Genomic DNA, 7,850 nt, shown 5'->3' on the forward strand with positions numbered 1-7,850 from the left:
CTATTCAACATAATACTGGAAGGGTTGCCAGGGAAATTAGGCAATGAAAAGGAATACAGGCATTGAAATTGGAAAGAAAGAAGTAAAATTATCTCTATTTGCAGATTATATGATCTTGTATAGAGGAAATCCTAAGAAATCCACAAAAAAAGCTATTAGTGTTAATAAATGAGTTTCACAAGAGTGCAAGATACAAGATCAACATAAAAAAATCATTTGTACTTCTACACACTAGCAATGAAAAATCTGAAAAAAAATTTAAGAAAACAATTCCATTTGTAATAACACCATAGGGAATAAAATACTTAGGAATACATTTAACAAAAGAAATCCAAAACTTGAACGCTAAAAATTAAAAACATTGTTGAAAGATATTAAAGAAGATCTAAGTAAATGAAACGGCATCCCATGTTCATTGATTGGAAGACTTAATAAAGTTAAATGGTAAACACTCCCAAATTGATCTCTGAATGCAGTGTAATCCCTATCAAAATCCCAGAGGCATTTTTGCAAGCTGATCGTGAAATTCATATGGAAATACAAGGGATCCAGAATAACCAAAACAATCTTGAAAAAGAACAAAATTGGATGATTCATCCTCCTCAGTTTCATAGCTGACTACAAAACCTCAATAATCAATATAATGTGGTATTGGGATAAGGATCAACATGTAGAGCAATTGAATAGAATTCAGAGTCCAGAAGTAAGCTCTTACATTTATGTTCAGTTGATTTTCAACAAGAGTGCCAAGACTATTTGATTAGGAAAGAATAGTCTATTCGACTAATGGTGCTGGGACAACAGGATATCCACATGTGAAAGAATGAATTTAACCCATACCTCACACGATCTACAAAAATTAACTAAAAATGGATCAAAGACCTAAACGTAAGACTTAAAACTATAAAACTCTTTGAAGAAAATACAGGTGTAAATCATCATGACCTCAGACTAGGCTACATGCTTGGACTAAGCAACAGCTTCTTAGATACATGACTTCAAGAGCATTAGCAACAAAAGAAAAAAATAGATAAATTGGACTTCATCACAATTTAAGCATTTTATGCTTTGAAGAATATTATCAAGAAAGTAAAAAGACAGCCCACAGAATGGGAGAAAATATTTGCAAATCCTTTTATCTGATAAGGGCATTGTTTCCAGAATATAATTAAGGACTCTTATAGGTCAATAATAAAAAGTCAAATAAAATTTGAAAATGGGCCAAGGATTCCAATAGACATTTCTCCAAGGAATATATACAAATGGCCAATAAGTGCATGAAAAGATGCTCAATATCATTAGTCATTAGAGAAATGACAACCAAAACTAAAATGACTATGCTATAATAAAAAAAAATGGAAAATAAATATTGGTGAGGATGTGAAGAAATTAGAACTATCATATGTTGTTGATGGGAAGGTAAACAGTGCAGCCACTATGGAAAGCAGTTTGGCAGTTCCTCAAAAAGATAAACATAAAATTACCACATGACACAGTAATTCTATTCCTAGGTATATATCCAAGAGAATTAAAAATATATGTTCACATGAATACTTGCACATGATTGTTCATAGCAGCATTATTCATCACAACACAACCAAATAATGGAAATAACCCAACTGTTCATCAACTGATGAATGGTTAAAAAAATGTGGTATGTCCACATAATGGAATGTTTCAACCATACAAAGGAATGAAGGTAGATGGATTATATGGTGTGTGAATATATCTCAATAAAATTGCGTTACATAAAAAAAAGGAATGAAGGACTGATAAATGCTATAACATTGATGAACCCTGAAAACGTTAAGTGAAAGAAGCCAGACCAAAAAAACCCTCTTATTTTATTAATCCATTTATTTGAAATGTCCAAATGGGCAAATCTATAGAGACAATAGATTATGTTGTCAGGGAACTGAGGAGAATGAGAATTGCATCCTTGTGAATATACTAAAAATCACTGAATTGCATTAAAATGGTAAATGTTATGGTTTGTGAATTATATTTCAACTTAAGAGAAAGAAACTAATATATTAGAAAACAGAAAAACAAAAACTGATTATTTGAAAAATTAATAAAATAAAACAAGGTACCAGCTGGCCTAATTAAAAGAAATGGAGAAAACACAAAATTAGAAATGAAAATAGGGAACTAATTACAGATAGAGAAGGAATTTTGAAAATTATAATTATTTTTCACAATTTACACAAATAAATTGTAAAACTCAATGAAATGGATGTTTTCCTAGTGGGAAAATGTTACACTAGTTGATTCAAGAAGAGATAGAAAACTGAAACAGATTGTAAGTGCAGAAAGAGGTGGCTGATCCCTACCTCACTCCTTATGCCAAAAGTTTAAGGATTTAAATATAGAAAGTAAAAATACAAAGGTCTAGAAAAAATTTGTGAATTTATTTTTAATCTCAGGAAATCATAGGGCCTCATAAGCAAGACATAAACCCCAGAAGCCATAGAAGAAAATATGTATAAAGTAAGCTAGATAAAAAATATAAAATTTCCCCAAAAAGTGGTAGTGCTGAAGGAGATTTCTTGGATGCTAGACTTCTTGGATGCTTGCTCATGTTCCATAATCTGTTACATCTTTATCAAGCTTTACACATATGTTATGTGCAATTCTCTGTCCATATACTATACTTCAATTTAAAAGTTTATTTTAAAAAATAAAACAAAGAAAGAAAAAGTAAATTGGGAAACTTTTAGCAAAACAAGGGGTGGGTGCTGGTTGCAGGACAACCAAAAATCAATAGCTATTCACAATGGACATCTTTTAGAGTTTTATTTTAAAGATATCAGTACTATGGTAATCCCAAACAACTGGCTACAGCACAAAAATGAAAACAAAATAGATTGTAACACTAACTAGCACCTGATCACTGTATCTTCCCTATCCAATGGCAGATTAAAAAAGAGTAAAAAGTTAAAAAAATAAAAATCTGCAAACAGCGATAAAGGAATTACTCCTAGCATTGGTCCAGTTCCATGTAAGTGTATGTCTTACAGCTCAAGTCAAGGTCATAGACATGTTTCTTAACATCTTCCCAGGGACCTAGACTCCCAGATCCTCTCTGTCAAGTTTTGGGACTGAAGGTCTGGGGATGGAGAAGAGAGTGGAGGTGTCCTTCTGCAAGCTCCACCTGAACACAACTCTTGAGCACAGTACGAGTTGGTAAGGATTTCTGACAGTCAGTGCCTCCATGACGTGCGTGAGTGCTGGCATGGACTGAGACGGACTAAACTCTTACCCTCTAGATGTACTGTGGCATCATGCCACAGTTAGAAAATCCCTGCTACTGATTTCTAGAGATCACAAGCCCGATACAGAATGGGAGCAAGCTCAATAGGGTAGCTTCCATTAAGTTAACTTCCTTATGCCTCAAGACATAAACTCAGAGAATCTTAGAACAGGAGGAATCTTAAAGATAATAAACAGCTAACAATTGAGGAGTTCCTAATATATTTATATATTCTAGGTTTTGCATGAAATAATCACCCAACAGTTCCATTTTGTGGATAAGAAACTGTAGCACAGGGTGATTAAGTAACTTATCCAAGAGCACACCTTGAGTAGGTGGTTGAGCCAAGGCCAAACAACAGCCTTTGTTTTCTCCACCATTCCATCCTGCCTAGAGATAATCTAGTCAACATTAAAATCTATAAGGGAGGCAATTAAGGACTAGCACGAAGGACATTGCCTAATGCCATACAGCTTAGTTACTGAGAACACTGGAATTAGATAAGTCTAATTCCTAGAGCAGTGCATTTTCCCATTACACAATGGAAAATGGAGAGAATTTCACTGATATTTCAGTTCCGTGTTCTTCCCATTATGAAATGGAAGCAAGAAGAATAGCTAAGGGAAGAAAAGGAGAGAACATCCAACTCAGCTCTGTATTTTATGCCTATGATTCTGTAAAATTCCCCTTGTCTTTCTATAGGGAAAAGCCTGCTTGAGCAAAACTCACATAAATAGCTCTCCATGTTGTTCCAATCCTGGAGGGTGCCATATAGAGCAATAAGTGCGTGCACCATCAGAAACAGTATGCAAATTTGGATGTGAGGAAAACTCATTTGATTCTCCATCTGTCTCCCTGTTTAATTACTTAGCCATAAATTAGCACTTTTTACTTGCTACATTCAGCAAATGTGATCAATTCACTAACTTTAATGTCAAATGAGGAATATTTTTGACTTTCAAGTATTAAGCCTTTTAATTTACAGTCACATTTTAAAACATAAATTAACTATTGAAATCCACCCAAATACAACGTTGGGGAATTTTTTTTCTATTTCTCATCTCATTGATATTTCTTTGATTGAATCATTGATGAGATGCTGTTTTGAAACATGGCTCTTTCTTCCCAAAGGGCAAGAAAGGAAAGTGTTTTCAACATTTAAAGCCTGTAATTAGGGAGCATACTGGGAACAGTGTGAACCCGGGGCCTTAAAGACACAGTGCTTGTAGCCCTGCTCAGATTTGCTCACAGCCTGACAAGATGGCTACATCCCATGTTCTCTTACCCAAACCTGTTGCACCTCAACAGAAGAGGAGCAACACCTTCCCAGCTCTCTCTTGCACCTACTCTCCTGAGGAAGACAACTTTCCAGCTTGTCTGTTGGTGAACTCACCCCATATTTATTGGGCATTCACCATGTGCCAGAACACTATCAAGGACCAATAGGAAAATAAGAACGACAAGACAACTTCCATAGAAGAGCTTAGGATATCAAGGATGAGGACGGGCCACAACATATATGTTTCCTTATATGCTTAAAGAAACATCTGATAAAATAGCCATACATGTGTATAAACATATAATAGTACACTGATTTCCTGCTCCTCCATATTCCTTGCCTTCAGAATCCCAATTTTATTTAGGAAGGTAATGTGCCTGGTTATCAGTTGAAGTCAGTCATGGCAGTCATGTTCACTGATGTTGGTTATTGAATTATACACCCCACCAAAAACATATTCTTAATGTTAATCCCCACTCCTGTTGGTGTGAACTCATTTGTAAATAGGACCTTTTGAAGATGTTATCGTTAGGTAAGATGTGGCCAAGTTGAATCACAGTGGTGCTTAATCCATATTACTGGAGGCCTTTTTAGAAGAGGAAATTTGGACATAGTCAGTAGAAAACAGAAAATGAGAACATTCAGAAGACTTAGAAGTCATATGTTCTAGTTTGCTAATGCTGCTGGAATGCAAAACACCAGAAATGGACTGGCTTTTATAAAGGGGGTTATTTGGCTACACAGTTACAGTCTTAAGGCCATAAAGTGTCCATCAGTAAAGGGTACTTTCACTGGAGGATGGCCAATGGCATCTGAAAAACCTCTGTTAGCTGGGAAGGCATGTGGCTGGTGACTACTTGCTCCCAGATTGCGTTTCAAAATGGCGTTCTCCAAAATGTCTGCATCAGCTTCCAATGGCCGTCTTCAAAATGTCTGTCCGAGCTCCAGCTAGCTGTGAGCTCCTTCTGTCTGAGCTTTTATAGAGCTCCAGTGAATTAATCAAGGCCCATGCTGAATGGGCGTGGCCATATCTCCATGGAAATACTGAACCAATAGGTTCCAACCTAATCCACACTAATACATCTGCCCCCATAAGATTGCAATCAAGAATATGGCTTTTTCTGGGGGACATAATATATACAAACCAGCACATCACAAGTCAGAGAAAGTCACCAGAGGAGACCAAGGATATCACCATGTGATGGAGGCAGGGATGCTAGCCAAGGAACCCCAAGGACTGCAGCAAGCCTGACTCTGAGAGAAAGCATGGCCTTGCCAACACATTGATTTGGAACTTCTGGCCTCCAAGACTGTGAGCCAGTAAATGCTTGTTGGTTAAACCAACCCATTGTGCAGTGCTTGTCATAGCAACTCTGGCAAACTCAGACTCCTGATTTCCCAGAACTTTTGCAACTATCTGTAGTTGCAACCACAACTACAACCACAACCACTAACCACTAACCACAAGACACAATTCTACCTAATAAAATACAATGTGAAGTCTTTTGGTGGGGAGGGGGTGTGCGTCTCGAAAAACTGAGACTTCTTGATAAAAGCCCTTGGGAGCCCACACTTTCCTGTTATGAATGTAGATGTGATATTTGGAGTTGTGGAGCCAACTTGAGATCGTGAGTGAAAAGCAAAAACAACTGCAAGGCTACCAGCCCCCAAATCTTTGAATGCCTGAACTATTGCCAGGAGTCACATACCGCTGGCTCTCTTATTAGAGAAGGAAAATACGTCTTCTGTTACATGCAGCTGAATGTATCCCTAGCTGATATGTATATGAATTGCAAAATATATTTAACTTCAAAAGTACCAAAATACATCCACAAAAGCAGAGAAGCTACCAGAAAGCTGAGAGTTAGTTTGGTGCCTGCTTTCCAACTGAGCCACATAAGACCCAGCTGGTCCAATTTCAGTTTCTCAATTGGGGGCTGATTCATCAACCCACTAAGACAGTGGGTTCTAAAGTGTGGTCTCCAGGCTGGAACAAATGTAAGAGAGAAATGTGTTGGTGTTTTGGATGATGTGTTCAGCAAGCACTGGAAGGAAAGAGAGGCACTGATTATTCCAACTGGCTTTACTGCTCTAAGTTCACCATCAGTAGATTGAGAGTTTTGGGTGTGTTTTTTTCTTTGTTATTTGTGATCACAACTGGTTACAGATGAACTATTTTGCCCGGGAGCCTTTATCTAGCAGAAGACCTGCAGCCTACAATTTTAGAAGTACAAAAAGCACCATCCTTCAACCTGAGCTTAGAGTCTTGCTTTCCTTCCATACATTTCTTCTTTAATTTGGTAATACAAATATCTGCTAACAAGTAAGATCTACCTATATAACAGCAAGGTCTGTCCTTCCCAACTTTAAAGGGTCAACTTCCTTTCAATTAGGCTTTCCGATATAGAGCCCACATGCTCCCGGGGTCATGGAAACCAATCCTCTGAGTTGCAAGAGTGCATTATAACACTTAGATTGATTTTCTATCTCATCCCTTTATACCTCTATTTTTGCGTGTATTTTATAATGTTGATAATATATTACTATAGTAGTACCTGTATATTTGATATATATACATATATAGGATCCATGCTCAAATTTTATTTTTATTGACAGATGTATTTGATTTAAAAAAAAAAAAAGATAAGACAACCCAGCAATTCCTCTCCTAGGTATATACCTAAAAAATTGAAAATAAGGACACAAACAGATATTTGTATACCAATTTTCATAGCAGCATTATTCACAATAGCCAAAAGATGGAAGCAACTCAAGTGTCCATCAACAGAAGAATGGACAAAGTATGATATATACACTCAGTGGAATATTATTCAGCCATAAAAAGGAATGAAGTCCTGATACATGCAAAACCATGTATGAACCATGAAGACATCATGTTGAGTGAAATAAGCCAGACACAATAGGACAAATATTGGAGGATCTCATTTATATGAAATAATTAGAATAAGCAAATTCATGGAGACAGGAGGTAAATCAGAGGATACTAGGGGCTGAGGGGAGGGGTTGAGGGGAGTTGTTGCTTGAAGGATACAGAGCTTCAGTTTGGGGCAATGAAACATTTTGGTAATAGATGGTGTTGATGGTGCGCAATCCTGTGAATATAACTAGCATCACTGAATTGTACAGATGAGAGTGGTTAAGATGGGAAATTTTATGTCATATATATGTTACTACAATAAAATTTTTTAATAAAAAATTTAAAAAGATAGGACACAACTGCTTTGCTACTTTCAGGGATCACAGGGATTTGTCGCACCTCTTTTAAATCGGACTTGCCATGGCCCGCGCCTCTACTGC

This window comes from Choloepus didactylus, chromosome 1 (genome assembly GCF_015220235.1).
Source record: "Choloepus didactylus isolate mChoDid1 chromosome 1, mChoDid1.pri, whole genome shotgun sequence".
NCBI classification, from domain to species: Eukaryota; Metazoa; Chordata; class Mammalia; order Pilosa; family Megalonychidae; genus Choloepus; species Choloepus didactylus.